The 18687-nt window shown below is 31.6% G+C and overlaps 1 long non-coding RNA gene across 1 annotated transcript; it reads right to left on the bottom strand.

The window, feature by feature from the left end:
* On the bottom strand, nt 542-17922 carry LOC109836498. Its single transcript, XR_002245975.1, has 3 exons — nt 17495-17922; nt 1203-2380; nt 542-1018 (listed from the first exon to the last, which is right to left on the bottom strand). It is a non-coding gene; the product is annotated as an uncharacterized LOC109836498 (long non-coding RNA).

Below are 18687 nucleotides of genomic sequence, written 5' to 3'. Positions count from 1 at the left end.
GAGGAGCTGGATCTTACCCTTCGTCTCGGACGGTAAGCGATGTATATAGAAGCAAGGAGCATTGTGCCGTAAAAAAACAAGGAGCAAGATGAGAAATAAAAAATAAGAGTAAAAAGTGAGCATGCGCTCAAATGATATCTTCCCAATCATTGATCGATGTTAGGGAGTTGATGATTGTTTTCATTTTTCCGGAGTTTTTTGTTGTTGTGGTGTGAAAGTTTGTAAGATGAGTGACATGTACGATTAAAAGATTTAAGGATATATGCCGGTTTATATTTATCACCCAAAATAATCAAGTTATATTTTAGATTTCAATTTCTTTCATCCCCCTGTTAAACTTACTTAATGTAAGGGATCGACGAACATGATAAAGGTGAGAATACATCTTCAATATTCATAGGAACTCGGTGAAGACCCCGGTTGTGCCCTTCTTATTCGTAAATGCCGGCCAGCTTGAATTTATAAACTTGGCATTCACAATTTCTCTGTCTCCAAAGAATTCCGACCTTATATATAGATTAAACTATGAAAATCACACTTGGAAATAAAAAGGAAGAAGATAATATTAATGAATATCCTAAGGAAACAGCTAATGTAGCCAATCCATAACAACAATTTCCACGTTAGATGATACAACTTAGCAAACGTTTGCTTGAAAAGTAGCTTCACAGGAGGAGTTGCCTATGGTAGTTTATGCGGCTCGACAGCAATCGTAGAGAAATTGTGAGTCAGGCTTGAAAAGTAGCTTCACACGAGGAGATGCCGATGATAGTTTATGCAGCTCCACAGCAACCGTAGAGAAATTGTGAATCAGGCTTGATGTTGTTATTGTCGTCGTCTGCAATGGCCACGCTGCTCCAAGTATGCACTTGATAAAGTCCACCTCCCAAACTAGGGAACCATATGAGTGATTGTACAAAGTAGCTGCAATATTTGCCATGCTCGACTCCACCAGAAGTTGTAGGGTTTCAAGATTTTGATACAAAGAATCCGGCAGCGTGTCATCCTTGAGACAACTCTGCATTGCAAATAAATCTTCATGCTATTCATGTCTGGCCCAAAAAATTATATGGATGCAAGCATGTCAGCAACTAATTAGCTTAGGTCATGCTGACTAGGGGTGCACCGAAATGGCATCAGCATCTATGTATTGATGCTTGTATTAATGCATGTACGTATGAGGAAGGAGGAGAAACATATACCCAGAGACTAGCGCAGTCTATCGTCAAGTGTCTGGCTTTATTAAGGCTAAGAAGAAGATCTCTTCCCCCAAGCGATCTAAGCTGCACATCAGCATGAGAAGGAAACATCTTGGAGCACTTTTATCGGCCCACAGGCTTATCTGACCACATAAAGTCTCAGGTTTGAAGAGTAGTGGTCCCTTTGCTAGTGTACAAAAGTCACTTACGTTGATCGTCACAAGTTTTTGACCCGAAACAACAAGGTCTCAGAGACACCTGCATCCATCCATGGAAAAGATCTCAAGATTGGAACAATCGACATCTACCTGGTGCAGACCACTGCATCTTTCCATCTTCCATATCTTGAATCGTGGACAACTGGACAAGACAAGGAGATGCCATCTCTGGCAGTGTTAACAAACTTGACCCTACAAAGAGTCAATTCCTCAAGCGGTGCAAGTGTGGAATTAGCCGAAGGCCGATGCAGATTCTGGTGATAAATATTGTGAAAGACAAACACTTCGACAATTGTAGGTGAAAGAGACTCAGCAGGAGCATCAATTGCTGCTCTTGCTCCATATAAAAAGTAAGGTCCCTAAAGTTGTGCTTCATTTGCAGCATATATCAACTCCTGATCCGAACCATGTCGGTGGCCCAATGAATCTAGATTGACATGCGGTTAAGGTTCCCAACATTAGAGAACATAAGGACTCGATCAGCAAAGTTGATCAACTGGAGACTGAAACGTACTTCGCAATCATCTTCATGAGGGAAGTGGAGTTCATCGAAGTGGAGATTGGGGGAAGACGACAACACATGTTGCTATGTTCGAGAATGTCGCAGTGTGCTTTGCATTCAGGATGTTGAAGATTTGATGGATTATATCATCAAGGATAGAACTTAGTATGTCTTTTCTTTGCGTGGTTGTCTTACCTGTGCCTCCTTTCAAAAAACTAACAAACAAATAAATAAATCCACTGTAGCTGCTGACTCTCTAACTGGTCTTACTCCAACTTATTTTCTTACTAGCTTAATGAAAAGCGGATTCTCGAAGCCTAGAGGTCTAAAGAGAGGGAGTGCCACCTTGAGCATTTAAGATGTTACAGATTATGAGGAGTTTGACTCATAAATTTCCAATAATGTTTGTCTGATCTCCTCAAGAGGAAAATGTAGTGCTCACATACCTCTCGAGCTATGACCTACACAAGAGAGGAATCAACTACCTTAGTCTTACATAAAGAAACAAGGACTAGAAAGCCACTCAGAAATTTCAACTAAATGTCTCTCTATACAGTTGAGTTTTCAAATCATTCATTTTCTTTTTTTTTTTTGGGGTGGGGTTGAAAAGATACTAGCTTAAGTTTATATTTCTCTTGCATAAATTACTGTTCTTATTCCTTGGGTCAGCTTATAGCAACTAGCTTATAGCACTACCAAAGGAGCAACTAGCTTATAGCACTACCAAAGGGGATAGCAGCATGTAATATGAGGAAAATCCTAACATGGCAATTATAAAAACTCCAAAAAAAATAAAAGGAGAAAGTGAAAAATTCTCAACCTATTCTGGATAGGAGCATCTAATATGAGGAAAATCCTAACATGACAATCATAAAAACTCCAAAAAATAAAAGAAGAAATTAAAAATTCTCAACCGATAGAAATAGAATTTACTTCAGAAAAAGAAACTATGAAAAGAGAATAATACTCTGAAGGCAAGGCACCATGCTTCCTGTATCCAAGTCCAGAGTTATTTCTATCCATGTTAGTCAGAAGATCATAACATATTTTATTTAATCTGGTTAGTTTACTTAATTCTATTATACAACTGAATATATTATCATCTTGCAGAAGTTATGGACATTTTTTCCCCCAAAAAAGTGAAACTATTATACTTTGCTGAACATTTTACCCTCTGTGACCACTTTAGATTTCACATTGTTTACAAAGCAACATTATACTTTTACATTTAGTTTCCACGTTCCACATCCATCAGAGACAATATTTTGCAATTTACATTCACGCCAAATTATATATCATCACCAATTTTTTGCAATTTACCAAACTTTGGTTCTACTTTACACGTGCTTGTAATCAATTTATCTTTCACTTTGTTTTTAATGAACTTTCGTTCTGCTTGTACATTATTTAGATTTCACCAAACTTTAATTCTACTTTCACACTTGTTTGTAACCAATTCATCTTTTTCTTTGTTTGTTAATTAACTCTCATCTACTTGTACATTTATAATTTACCAAAATTTAATTGATCTGCTTTTACGCATGTTTGAAATCAATTTATCTTTCGCTTAGCTTTCTCAATGAACTTTCATTCCACATGAACATTACAATTCCTCGTTTCCTCCCCTAAAACTAATTATTTTCCGCTTACATAGTACAGTTAATCCTTAAACGCGCATGTCTGAAGAATAGTCATAAAGGCTGGCTTGTTTTTCTTAAAAAAAAGCATATGTCATGCAAAACTAGGTTGAGATACAAATATCTAGAATACTCTCTCTCTCTCTCTCTCTCTCTCTCTCTCTCTCTCTCTCTCTCTCTCTTGTTGGCCTCTTTGTTTTGATGATGTTTAACAAACAATTTACTACTAATGTTGTTTATCTAGTGTTTGCGGTTTTCTATTTATTATAGACAAACAACGCGTTGAAGGATTGATAGAATTACGCATTCACGATCATATCCAATGGAGGTTGGTGGAATTGTGGAGTGAAACCTATGTAATTTAAATTGAAGATCCAAGTTCTAGCTTCATCCGCAAGAGTACCAAGTTGATCTACATCGAAGATCAATCAAGCTTGTGTATATTTAGTTTAGGTTTTATATTATGTGTGTTAGTACTTTAAGCTCAATCATATATACACACACGTATTTGGTTTATATATATATATATACAAGTTTTGGTTTATGGACTTAACAATCATTGTATACATATTTTATTAAGTCTATAAAATCATTTCATAGGATTTCAAAACATTGTTTATGTCAAAACATTAAATTTCATGTATATCACATTTTTATGTTTTGGACACACTTGCAAAATACATGAGTTTTCACAAATGAAAAAGTCAATTTGAGAAATTCTTTTTCTAACATGTTCAATTTCATGTTTATAAATGTTTCTCAAAGTTTTATCAATTTTGGAATTAATTTGTTATGTTTATTTGAATTTACAAAATCAAGTTTTTAATAAGCTCATGTTCGTGCACATGTTCGTGCATGTTTTTGCAAAACTGATGTGTTTGCACAATTGGGAAATGCGATTTGAAAATTTTCTTTGTTTACATGTTTATACTCATATATATAAACATTTTCCCAAATTTTACTAATTTTGGAGTTGTTTTGTTATTTTTAATTGAATTTACAAAACCGAGTTTTCAGCAGTTTTTTTAGAAACTGTATATCTATGTTCAAACATTTATTTCTCTCAACTGGGAAGAGATATTTCAGAAATTCTTTTTCTAACATGTTCATCTACATGTCTATAACCTTTTCTCAAAATTTCATGATTTTTAGAGTTTATTTACTATTTTTAATTGATTTTACAAAGTCAGATACGCAAAATTTTAGCATCTGTCAAAATCTGGAAAAGTGCGATCGACCGCCACGGTCGACCGTGCTACAGTGTGATCGACCGCCATGGTCGACCGTCAGCAGTCCAGAGAGCAGTTTTGCAGTTTTGCTTCTTACGGTCGACCGCCGAAGTTACCGTTGCACAGTAACGGTAACTTACTGATTTTTGTCTTTTAGTGATTTTTTAGGGTTTTAGGGGTTGTTTTCTTCTACCGTATATATACCCCATTGTATTTATCATTTCCCACACAATGAGAGTGTTTTAAACAAGTTTTAGAATGTTTTAACAAGGGTTTAAGTTTTGTTTAAAGTTTGTTTATAAAACTTTTAAGCAATTGAGAGTTTAATTTTGTCAAATTAATTTCACAAGAGCTAGAAGAGATCATCACTTGGTGTTTGAGCTTAAATCCATCTCTCTCTCCCTTGTCATCTAGAGAAGTTTTCCTAAACTCAATTCTAGCTTTTATTTATAATTATTTGTTGATTATCATTTCCTAAACTCAATTCTAGCTTTTATTTATAATTATTTGTTGATTATCATTTCTATTAAGCTAGTATTTATATTTGAGTTTAGTTGATTATCATTTCTATTAAGCTAGTATTTATATTTGAGTTTAGTTAATTTTATTTCACTCATTGTTTACACCCCCCATTTGAGCTTATTGTATTTTTATACATAGTATATTTGGATTGGTGAGAGTTGTAATATTGAGTGTGAGCCTACATTGAGTTCTCATCTATTATAGAGAACAAATCATTTATTATATTATGAGATTGTAAAATTTTCGGTAAGCTAGAAAATCGAGTGAGAATGTGAGGTGTGAACATTGATCGATGAGCGTTGAAAACCGACATTGTGAGGTGTAAATGTTATTCGGGTAAGCGTAGAAAACCCGGTTGTGATAGTAGATTTCTCCCCGGGAGTGGGGAACGGAGACGTAGGACGGAAGGTCCGAACTCCGTGATCATATAGTGTGTTTGAGTTTGTCATTGGCGCATTTACTTTTGCATTTATCTTATATCGCCAATTGCTTATTACTCTTATATTTTGCCTATCACATTTGTAATTTGATTATATCACCCATGTGATAGTTTATATATCCTTGCATATATTTTTATCATATATGATATATCTTATTGTTCATATTGCTTATCCTAGCTCACATATCTTGTTGTATTTCATACTTGCTAGGATAACTTGTTAATTAGTTTTAATTGGCATAAAATTGGTTAGATTAACATAAGACCCTAATCACCCCCCTTAGGGTCTAATAATTGGTATCAGAGCTTGGTGCTCTTTGATTTAAGATCTAATCGCCTTGAGTTAAAGATCCAAGTTATCTCTCTTTGATTTAAGATCTAATCGCCTTGAGTTAAAGATCCAAGTTATCTTTTTGTGCTAATCTTGTTTAGATTTTATTTGTCTTGTTGAGTTAAAGATCCAAGTTATCTTTTTGTGCTAATCTTGTTTAGATTTTATTTGTCTTGCTTGCACATTTATATATTTATCATGGATATGAATTGTGCACCTTTGTTAGGCTACGAATCAAATGTTGCTCCTAAATTCATTAAATTTTTCTATGCACAATGAGCTTCTAGATTTAAACTATTTGTGCAATCTAAAAATATTGATTTATGGGGAATTATTGATAATGCTTATATTGTACCCACTATAGAGAAATCCAAGTGGAGTAAAAATAACAAAAGATTATTTATCATGAACAAGATTGTGTTAGAATATATATATGCTTAATGCACTTGATTCTTCTATTTCTAACAAGCTTGCTCATTTTGATAGTGCTTACAAATTATGGATATTCATAGAAGCACATCATGGTAACTTGGAGGAGATCTAAAGGATTCCGACGGATTCTTCCTCAAGTAATATTGGAGCTTCATCATGTACACGGCCACTAGGCGATAACCCTAGTGAGGTTTGCGAATTCGAATCCACAAATAATTTATCTAGTGATGAACTTGCTTGTGCTAGTGAAAAATTATTGCATGCCTATAACAAATTGCATAAAGATTTTATTGATTTACAAAGCAAGCATGAGGATTTGAAATTCGATCATGAGTTGTTAGCATCTAAGTTTGAAACTATTTCTAATAAAAATATGATCCTTAAAGAAAAAAAAAAAAAAATGGATCATGTCTCTTTAACTTCAAATGTTGCTAGTTTAACTCATGAAAAAGATAATGCCATGTTAGAAGTAGAGAACATAAAAAATAATACTGTTTCTTTTATAAATGATTATTTATGTTCTACTTCTAAAGTTAATTCTAATATGCCTAATGATGAGTTGAAGTTATTAAAAATCACATTTTATTTTTAGACTCAACTCTAACTACATGCATTAACAACCATAAGAAGCTTATGGATATGTATACTAAGTCTCATGCTACTACATCTAGACATCCCACACACCATGCACACATATATAGCAAAGTTTATAAATGTTCTATTTGTGACCGAATAGGCCATCTAGCTAAATTTTGCTATGATGCACATAAATATAAAAATGTCAATGCTCCTTGTGCATCTCATCAAGTTTCTTCATCACATGTACACACACATGCACTCAATAAAAATGTCAATGCTCCTTGTGCATCTCATCAAGTTTCTTCATCACATGTACACACACATGCACTCATTGTTCATCATAAGCATGCTCATGTGTATAGATGTGATCATTTGGCCAAGTTTTGCTTTGATTTAAAAAAAACTCAAATTTTTCAAATGCTTCTAGTAGACCACATGTTTTTAAATGTGATGTTTGTGATAGGTTTGGACATCTTGTAAAATTTTGCTATGATATGCAAAAAGCTTCTAAGTTGCGATATGTTCTAAATAGACCATTGTTTAATGACGTTTTTCATTTGCGATATAATTTAAAAGAAAAATCTTTATTTGCAAATGATTCCCATGCACGAGCTAATGGTCCATAAAAATAAATGGATCTTTTTCATTACACAAATTACAATCGGAAGGGTCATTTAAGTAAATGTTGCTTTGACCGTGTTAGTGCACCACATGTGCCCAAGAGGGTTCATAACCCTAGGGCTTTGAGCTTTATTAATAAGGGTCATGTCCCTAAACAATCCGGTACCAAGAAAGCTTGGGTGTTAAAATAATCTTTAAACCAAGAATTTTAGTGTTTTTATTTTACTTTTTTCTTGGTTTTGAAAATTATACTTTAAATTTTTGAACATGAAAATAATTATTTTTATGATCAATTTTTTTTTGTTTTCATGATTATTGGTTTTGCTTTGATGAGAGACTTGTGTTTATATAACCCCCGGGTTTATTGGGTGTTTATTCCCAAATCTTGTTTACCGGGTGATAAAATATTAATATGGATTGGAACAAGCTTAAGAGCTTGATATATTGTTGCCTCTCTTGCATTTTATCAAAAATTATGTTTTGATTTGTTTCTTTGAATTTATTATATAGCAGAATCAAATACACTTTATAATGTATTTTATGAGCGATTTGATCAAGTCCTACAAAGAAAGTTGTCTTTATTGATCAAACATCATTTTTGGATATAAACTTTGATTTATGATTTCTTTTGGTTGATTTGTTTTCATTTGAAAACTTTTTGCATGATTCTCATGTTTTTCTTCTTTTGATTTCATAAATCTATTGATTTGTTTTCATTTGAAAACTTTTTGCATGATTCTCATGTTTTTCTTCTTTTGATTTCATAAATCTATTTTATACATGATTTTTATGTTAGTATAATGAGACATTATCTTAATAAAAACATATCTATATGTGTTCTCATTGTCTTCTTATATGTGAGTTAAATTTAGCATATTTTTTATCTATGCTTGCTCACATGTTTTGCCTTGGTCTTTATTTCATATACTCCATATGGCATTTTGATAGGGGGAGCAATCTCTATATCTTTTTATGTTTTATACTCACCCATGCTTACTTAAAGGGGAGCCTTCGCTCTTTTCATTCCTTGTTTTTCCCTTTTTGATTTTATCAAAGGGGAGAAAATATTATGAGTATATTTTTTTTTGTTTATATGCATGATAATTACAATATTGTATTTCATTTCCTTTTCAAGCATATATCATTTTTTTAAATTGTTTGTCATCATCAAAAAGGGAAAGATTGTTGGCCTCTTTATTTTGATGATGTTTAACAAACAATTTACTACTAATGTTGTTTGTCTAGTATTTGTGGTTTTCTATTTATTGTAGACAAACAACGCGTTGGAGGATGAATGGAATTGCACATTCATGATCATATCCAATAGAGGTTGACGGAATTGTAGAATGAAGCCTATGCAATTCAAATTGAAGATCCAAGTTCTAGCTTCATCCGCAAGAGTACCAAGTTGAGCTACATCGAAGATCAATCAAGCTTGGGTATATTTAGTTTATGTTTTATATTATGTGTGTTAGTACTTTAAGCTCAATCATATATACACACACATTCAAATTTCATGTATATCATATTTTTATGTTTTGGACACACTTGCAAAATACATGAGTTTTCACAAATAAAAAACTTAATTTGAGAAATTCTTTTTCTAACATGTTCAATTTTATGTTTATAAATGTTTCTCAAAGTTTTATCAATTTTAAAATTAATTTGTTATGTTTATTTGAATTTACAAAATCAAGTTTTTAATAAGCTAATGTTCGTGCATGTTTTTGCAAAACTGATGTGTTTTCACAATTGTGAAATGCGATTTGAAAAATTTCTTTGTTTACATGTTTATACTCATATATATAAACATTTTCCCAAGTTTTACTAATTTTGAAGTTGTTTTGTTATTTTTAATTGAATTTACAAAACCGAGTTTTCAACAGTTTTTTTAGAAACTCTATATCTGTGTTCAAACATTTATTTCTCTCAACTGGGAAGAGATATTTCAGAAATACTTTTTCTAACATGTTAATCTACATGTCTATAACCTTCCCTAAAAATTTCATGATTTTTGGAGTTTATTTACTATTTTTAATTGATTTTACAAAGTCAGATACGCAAAATTTCAGCATCTGTCAAAATCTGGAAAAATACGGTCGACCGCCACGGTCGACCGTGCTACAGTATAGTCGACCGTGCTACAGTATGTCCAGAAAGCAGTTTTGTAGTTTTGCTTCTTGCGGTCGACCGCCGAAGTTACCGTTACACAGTAACGATAACTTGCTGATTTTTGTCTTTTAGTGATTTTTTGGGTTGTTTTCTTCTATCCTATATATACCCCATTGTATTTATCATTTCCCATACAATGAGAGTGTTTTAAACAAGTTTTATAATGTTTTAATAAGGGTTTAAGTTTTGTTTAAAGTTTGTTTAAAAAACTTTTAAGCAATTAAGAGTTTGATTTTGTCAAATCAATTTCACAAGAGCTAGAAGAGATCATCACTTGGTGTTTGAGCTTCAACCCATCTCTCTCTCTCTTGTCATCTAGAGAAGTTTTCCTAAACTCAATTCTAGCTTTTATTTATAATTATTTCTCTTGTCATCTAGAGAAGTTTTCCTAAACTCAATTCTAGCTTTTATTTATAATTATTTATTGATTATCATTTCTATTAAGCTATAGCTTTTATTTATAATTATTTATTGATTATCATTTCTATTAAGCTAGTATTTACATTTGAGTTTAGTTAATTTTATTTCACTCATTGTTTACACACCGCCATTTGAGCTTATTATATTTTCATACATAGTATATTTGGTTTGGTGAGAGTTGTAACATTGAGTGTGAGCCTACATTGAGTTCTTATCTATTATAGAGAACAAATCATTTTGAGAGTTGTAACATTGAGTGTGAGCCTACATTGAGTTCTTATCTATTATAGAGAACAAATCATTTATTATATTGTGAGATTGTAAAGTTTTCGGTGAGCTAGAAAACCGAGTGAGAGTGTGAGGTGTGAACGTTGATCAGTAAGCGTTGAAAACCGATATTGTGAGGTGTAAACGTTATTCGGGTAAGCGTAGAAAAACCGGTTGTGATAGTGGATTTCTCCCCGGGAGTGGGGAATGGAGACGTAGGACGGAAGGTCCGAACTCCGTGATCATATAGTGTGTTTGAGTTTGTCATTGGCGCATTTGCTTTTGTATTTATCTTATATCGCCAATTGCTTATTACTCTTATATTTTACCTATCACATTTGTAATTTGATTATATCACCCATGTGATAGTTTATATATCATTGCATATATTTTTATCATATAGGATATATCTTATATATATATATATATACACACACACACACACATACTAGTTGAGATGCACGTGCAATGTACGTGATTGAATATCATGATTATTTAAATTGATAAACAGAATAAAAATAAAAAATAAAATAAAGTTTTTTGTAGGATTGATCAACTCAATAATCCCTCTCTCAAATAAAATATTGTCATTGTTTCCTTCAACCTAATCTGTGACCACGTGATCAACTATTTATGAGTTATAAACACATTTATCTAGTACAACATTTATGTTTATTAGTATCTTGAAGTCTTCAAAAGATGGGTGATCATTCATTTTGTAAAGAAATCTTGCATATGAATTTACTTGTAATATGTCAATTAAACTTTTAGTTGTGATTTGACTCATATTTATATTAACTTTTAGTTATGATTTTATTCATATTTACATTATCTTATATTCTCATTCAATTTTATAACTCATTATCCTTATCATAGAAGTAAAACTGAAAGTATGAAGAATTATTTTCTTATAAAATTAGAGCAGGGAGATTATGATATATTTCGCCATGTGCTCTGAATATAATTTTTTTCTTTGAAGCAAGGTGCCAATCAAATCTTGCCCCAAACGATCTGAATGGAAAATGCTATTATAACTCACTTACCTAGGACAATTATATTGTATATAGGACATATAACTTATCTAGAATATCCACATCTACTAAGTAAATTTTGCTGTTGTGAGAGCAAAATGTTGGAGACTTGTACTCAAACTTTTTAGGTTTATAAAAGACACAAGAACTTAAAGTGCATAGCTTATGTATCATAAAGAATATACTGGTTCACGAAGAATTTCCCTTAGAAACGATATTATTACAACGATATTACTATTTAATATTAAATTAATTTTATTATATAAGATTATACGACCCTTTTTAATAAATTATAAAGTATATATATAAAAACCTCGATGCTTATAACCAATAGTTGTGCTCCACAAAATAGGTTATCTTTATATTGTAGTTTGCTATTGGTAGTACTGTTGACAATGTCATAACCTTTCCTCTTTATCTTATTATTCACGTTTTTCTGATGTAAGTTTTCTTTTTCTAATTACTTAATTGGCTATATTTAGTTTTTATAATATCAGAGGTTAAAATATTCTTTTTTGTTTAAAAAGTATTGACATGTTTTTCTTAAAAATTATATACACATAGTAGCAGTAATATATACTTTAGTTCAATTTAAACATTGGTTTGAATCCATTTAGAGTGATGTCTTTTCTACACTAGAATTGTGATATAGTAATTACACAATCCAAAAGTCAAAAAAAAAAAATTTACAAAGGAAAAATAATTTAATATGTCAAATTAACAACTAATTTATAAAAAAATACAAGGGCAATGCAAATAGCTATAGAAAGTAAGGTATATATCTTCATGAAAATTCTATAGTGAGTGACCAACTACAATCATCCTAATTTAAACATAAATAATTATTATTTTAGTTACCAATTAGATACACGTAACTATGGAACAAATCTCAAGCAAAAATTAGGAACTGAGTTTGTATTATCCTATAGGTAAATAAATAAATGTTATCAGAGCTCCTTTTTATATTAAATTTAGAAGTGATAATCTAAATTATTAAGCGTCAAATATTAGTTCATGTGATAAAGTAAAGTAATTTATGGTCTATATACCTATATAGCCAATCAATCAAATGTATTAAAATTATGATGACCAAATTCAAAATTATATAGTGGGTTCACATTAAATATAATTTATAAAGAACAATATAATAAAGTTAAAATCCTTTTAACCACTATATAGATCGTTTAAATTTTTTTACATATATAAACTATACTGACTACGAATAGTGATGTGCTTACTTAATTATGGCCTAATACATCTTAAGAACGACTTACTCTTTAATATCATCATTAATTGACGTATCCATGCACTACACTGAAAACACAATAAAAATTTAGAAAAGTACAAAAGAAACACCCTCAAAATCTTTAAAAATTATATAAAAAATACCCTAAAATTTTATAATTTACAAATACACAAAACTATTAAACATTACATTAAAATTAAGGAATTATAAAAAATCATTAAAATTTTTTAAATTTTGGAGGGATAATTTGCAATGTACTAAACTTTAAGGGTGTTTTTTTGTAAATTTTAAATTTAATAGATTTTTAATTAGTTATGTTATTTTCAAAAAAGTTATAGGTAATACAGACCATAAAAAGTTTTTTCTAAACCTATACTTTTGAAGGGAGTATGATATTTTTTGTAAATTTTTAGTTTTCTAGGATTGTTAGTAATTTTGTATATTCATTTTAGTGTCTATAGGTTAGAAATTCTCATATTGTTTTATATAAATTTTGAAATTTAGGGGTTTTGCAATTTTTTTAAACTTATAGCCTTTTCTACAGATTGTAAATTGTTTATAAACTATTTATAATTCCTATATTTTTAATTTACTAATGAGTTTGAAATTTTGAGGATGTTTTTTGTAAATTTTAAATTTTGAGTGTTTATTTGTAATTTTTAAAACTTTAAGCGTGTTTTCTATAAATTATTAATTCTGTAGGGGATATTTGTAATTCCTATATTTTCAATGTACGTACTGTTAGGTTGGAAATTATAAGTTTTTTTGTAAATTTTACAAGTTCGAGGGTTTTATTTTGTAATTTGTAAAAAGTTTAGAGTGCTTGTTGCAAATTCCGTAGATTTCCAAGGGTTATGTGTTTTATTTGTAGGTTTTTATTGTGTTTATAGATTTAAAATTTTCAAGGTGTTTTCGAATAAATATTGAATTTTTAGGGGTGTTTTTGTAATTTTCAAATCTTACAAGATATTTTTTCCAAAGTAAAAAAACTTTTAGTTTCTAGCTAGCAAATGTTTTTCAAATTTCTTACTGAATTGAAATAAGTAAAATTTGTAATTTTTAGGATGTTTCAATAAAAATTTGAATTTGTAAGGGTGTTTTTGCAATTTAAAAAGCTTGGAGGATATTTTTTATATAGTCCAAAAACTTTTAGGTGTTGACTAGCATATTTTTTTTAAATTTCTCTACAAACTTTAATAAGTAAATGATTTGAATTAGATCAAACGTATCTCCTTTATCCAATAACAAGTTAAGTCTCATTATGAATAGGATAAATCATTTAATTATCAATTCAAAGAAGATAGGATAATTTGAATAGATTAGAATAACAATGTAAAAATAATATTAAAAAAGTTAAGGGTAATATTGACTAATGAAAAGATTTTTCCGAACTCGTATTTTTAAAGGAAGTATATATATTCTCCTTATAGTTTCTTTTAATTATCTTTTCCTCGTGCAAAAGATATAGTGAGTAAGAAGCATATCTCTCTCTGCAAGAAATAAGGCAACAGTAACCAAACAATACTCAAGAAATCACCTAAGAGAGATGCATTTTGAAGAAAAGGAGCAAACACATACTAAATGTTTGGAATATTTTTCTTTCTGTAGTAAATCACAGTGTATCTTTCCATTTGATATTCATAATTCTCTCCATGGCAATAAAAAGGGGTATCACATTTATGTTCAAACCACATTAGAAGAAAATTCATCAGTTATTTCTACAATATCTCTCAGTTCTTTGCTAAGTAAGCTTTGTTCTCTTCTCTTACTTTGCTTTAGCATCTCAGTTCCAGTGAATTCTTTTTCTTATAAATGTTTCTTACATTTGTTGACACATAAGTTTCTGCAAAAAACAGCAATACATTCTAGTTAGTACACCAATTAAATCTTTCCCCCCTTGCTCATCTCATTGATCTTCTCATAGTCTTCCAAATGATTTTCTAAAATTTCATATTCTCCTCAAGCGAATAACGTTGACATTGGATCTAGTTATTTTCTAAATGTTTCATATTCTCCTTAATCGAATAATGTTGACATTGGAGTTAGTTATTTTCTAAATGTTTCATATTCTCCATAATCGAATAATGTTGACATTTGATTTAGTTATTTTAGTCATTTGCAATTCATAAAACCATAACATGCAACACCTAACTTTTTAAGCTTTGGCGCGCAAATGGATTCAAACAGATATTTATGAGAATCTGCACCTTTTATGTATTATTTATTTTTCCTGAAAAAAGTATATATGGTTACATGTTCATATTTGTAAATTCAAATTACATCAGAGGGCATGAAACATCAAACTCCTTAAGATTTGGCGCGTAAATAAATTCAAATAGATATTTATGAGGACACACGCCTTTTTCATAGTTTATGTTTTCTTGAAAAGAATGTATATATGTTACACGTTCATATTTGAAAATTCAAGTTACATCAAAGGGCAAACAACACCTAACGTCTTAAGTGTTAGCGCATAATTAATTGTAACAGACATTTATGAGGACACACCCACCTGCTTATATATGTTTTATTTTTTTTCCCTTACCTGAAATAATCAAATTTTGTGTGGTTTTTAAGGTGTTTTATGGCTTTATCAATTGTGGAAATATTTTTTTCAGCAATGGATAATCAATCAAAGAACATCCAAGAATCTATCGAAGAAGTAGCTGAGAATGATGTCAAGGTTTACAACTGCCCTCACCCTCACTGTACCCGAACATTTTACAGTTCTCAAGCTCTCGCTGGACACTGCAAGAGCCATCGCAACATTGATGATGAAATCCCAGATCAACAACATCGACATCAGACTGTTCAAGAAGACTGGCCACCAATAACTCTTGGACAATGCTTCTCTCATGATCCTGATGTCCATTACCATCACTATCATCAGCCTATTACTTCTCAACCCTCTAATACTAATGTTCCGAAATTGGCTTATGTTCCTTCTCAATCGGGCATCACTTTCAATGAGCCTTTTACTCATCCGACAAGGATTACTACTAACCCTAACCCTAATTCTACGAGCAGGGTTTATGATAATCAGCCTATTACTAACCCTAACCCTATAGCTAACTCTATCCCCATCCCCACCTATCATCAGCCTATTACTTCTCAATCATCTAATAGTGTTCGGAACCATGCTTATGCTCCCTCTCAAGCTCTCACTTTTTATGAGCCTTTTACTTACTCAACAAGGGTTACTACTAACCCTAACCCTAGCTCTATGAGCAGGACTTATGATCTCGGGTCGTCTTCTAGTGGGAGTAAAGAAAAAGGCAAGAATGTGGAGGAGAATAGTGAGGAGGAGCTTGATCTTACCTTGCGCCTTGGACGGTAAGCAAGCTAGAAGGGGCTAGAAATGTGCCTTCCAAAAATAAAACAAAAAATTTTCCTTAAGTTTTAGTTGTTGCATTATAGTTGTAGTAGTGAGAGTTTTATTTGTCAGGTATTGACGTTTGCAACAGGGGTGATGTATGATTAAATATGTTGACTATGGGGGTGTTTGGTTGCATTGTTTTCGAGAAATGTTTTCTCAAAAGTACTGGCGCATGGCATTTATGTAATTAAGAGTTTTCTATACATTTCTATAAACTGTGTTTGGCTCCAAAAAAATTTACAGAAATGTTTTCTTTAAAGTGCCCAAAAGTACCAAATTTTATGGAAATTGATTTCCTTCTAAAATGGGAGGAAATCTCTTGGAAATCTGACGCATTCATTATTTAAATAATAAAACTCATTAACTCTTTTCTATAAAGTTCTCACTTTTCTATAAAGTTGGTGGTGTTTGGTTACATTTCTATAAATTATAGGAAATGTTGCTATTTTCCCAAAAGTTATTTCTCATTTTCTTGTTTTGAACCAAACAAGCACAATACAAAAAATAAGAAAATTTGTACTTTTTAACTTCTCAAAACTTTTCCTATAATTTTTTTAAGAAATACAAGGAAATCAAATTTGGGATGGAAAACATTTCCTATAAACAAGGAAATCAAATTTGGGATGGAAAACATTTCCTATAATTTATAGAAATGTAACCAAACACCCCCTATATCCCAGATGTGTTTATCACCCAAATCATATATCCTGATTTAAATGCAACATTTTGAGCTTATGTCATTTATCGAGTGTGTTTTAGATTTCTCTTTCCTTCGTCCCTATTAAAACTTTCATGTACTAGCTAAAACTGATACAGACCTTCAATTGTTTGTGCAACAAACAAAAATATTTCAAAGCAAATACAATTTTGCATTTTGTAAAAGAAATTTACCAATTATCTGTCATGTCTATAATAAATTTCATACCTGAATATAATAAATAAGAATCCATATTTGACAACCCAGAAGAAAAACTTGATGTGAAAATTAATCTATACACGTACAACTCTGTAAAATATATGTTATTGCTTTTTTTTTTTTTTGGGGGGGGGGGGCACAAAAAAAAAATAATTTACTATATCTGGAATTTCCTATGTTGCATAAGTGCCATAATCTTAAGCTTATGATCACCAAAAAAATGATCCTCATTTTAGTAAAATCCACATTTTGCAGGCTCCAACAATATAACATCATATCTGCATGGCAATTAAACTCGAATAAAAGAACAACAGGAAACGAGTGTTGAAGATGAAAAATTAAAAAAAAAAAACTTACCCTAATGAGCAACATTTTTCGATGGAGATACATCCAACAATGCGGGCGTTTCATCGAAAAGCCCTTCATAATCCTCAGTATCCATTTTCCCAAACACCAACTCGATCCGAGAAAGATCTTTGGGCTCAGCCATTTCTTTCTTCAAGAGGTAGAGAGCGATGGCAATCTAGGGGTCAGGGCTTCGTATTGCCAGAAGAAGAAAAAAATTTGGTTTTTCTTCAATATTAGTCTCTTAAATCTTATTGGGGGCTAGGGTTTGGAGAGTGCTGTAGATGCCAGTGGACTGATTCCATCGGCGAGAGGGAGGGGTTTTCATTTTGTTTGGCCAGAGGAGATACCGGAGTCCTTGGCTTCATTTGGGTTTTTTTTTTCCGAGTAAAAACTACAAATTATGACTTGCGGAGGCAATGTCTGCTTTTAGTCCCACATCGCATGGCAGCAAAGAATAGCTACAGTCAAAATATAGTTGGGTGAATAACATTAAGGGCATGTTTGGATTTGTAGGGGGTGAATGGATGTTAAGGAAAACTGAGGGAAGGGAAGGGAAGGGAAGAGAGTTCTCTTCCCCTTGGTTACACCCCAATTTGGGGGTAACAAATTTTATACTATTAAGGGGTGAACCAAGGGGAACTAGGGTGAATTAACTTTACCTCCTAAGTGTTCCCAAACAAGGTGAATGGAGGTGAATGGTTCCCCTAACTTCTCTTCACTCTCATTCCCCTCAATCCAAACAAGCCCTAAGACTAGTCGTCAACACTGTACAAAAACTGCATATCATTTTTTTTACAGTAATCCCGATTTTTTAAATACTACAGTAACATCTTTAACTATTTTGCGCTGCTACAGTTCCCTGTTACAGAATTTATAAACCGTTTCAGTATCCCTATGCTACAGTAATTTTTAAAAATGATACAGCATCCAGTTTCCTATTTGCTACAGTAATAATACTATAATAGATAATGTAGCATAAATAGTGAATCCTGGGTTCTCCCATTTGTATAGAGGAGTAGATGCCCTGTTGTTTATCCAATGCTGCACATAAATACCCTCAACTGTATACAGCTTCGAAAAACAAGTGAGCGGGCTTCGGTTACTCAATTAAAATGGAGCTGGATTCCATTTATAGTGGTCAATATTTCTTTTTTGCATTTGAAGAATCCTTAAAAGGATACGCGACAACATCTATCCTCGGA

Source organism: Asparagus officinalis, chromosome 4, assembly GCF_001876935.1.
Source record: "Asparagus officinalis chromosome 4, Aspof.V1, whole genome shotgun sequence".
Taxonomy (NCBI): Eukaryota; Viridiplantae; Streptophyta; class Magnoliopsida; order Asparagales; family Asparagaceae; genus Asparagus; species Asparagus officinalis.
This window is presented reverse-complemented; position numbering and strand designations above follow the sequence as displayed.